The sequence below is a fragment of the Penaeus monodon genome, chromosome 25 (genome assembly GCF_015228065.2).
Source record: "Penaeus monodon isolate SGIC_2016 chromosome 25, NSTDA_Pmon_1, whole genome shotgun sequence".
NCBI lineage: Eukaryota > Metazoa > Arthropoda > Malacostraca > Decapoda > Penaeidae > Penaeus > Penaeus monodon.
Genome location: NC_051410.1, coordinates 33652805 through 33653193, shown reverse-complemented (window position 1 = coordinate 33653193; position 389 = coordinate 33652805).

Sequence of the window (389 nt, the reverse complement as noted above, 5' to 3'; positions counted from 1 at the left end):
TTTGGGGTTATGTGTCTTGGTGAAGGGATGGTGCAAGTGAGTCGGTGAAGGCGTGTGGTGTCATTTGGTGGGTGCTGATGGGTGATCCTCAATTCCTACAGTATCCGAAAATCCTATGTCCAAGGGAACAACACGCTTCTTGTCACTTTTTTTTTTGTGCAGATCACTTTGAAACCTGCAGACATCCGCACAAACAGTGATAACGGCAGCGTGTGACCCTCGGGCAAAACTGATAACCGGATAGAGCGCAAAAAGAAGTGCAACGCACGAGAGTACGAAAAGGATAAAAAGAAAACGAGAAATGAAAAAAAAAGAAAACGGCAATTCAGACAAAATTCTGGAGCACCCTTATCACTGCCGAGTCCGTAACGAAGAAAGCACGAAGACTC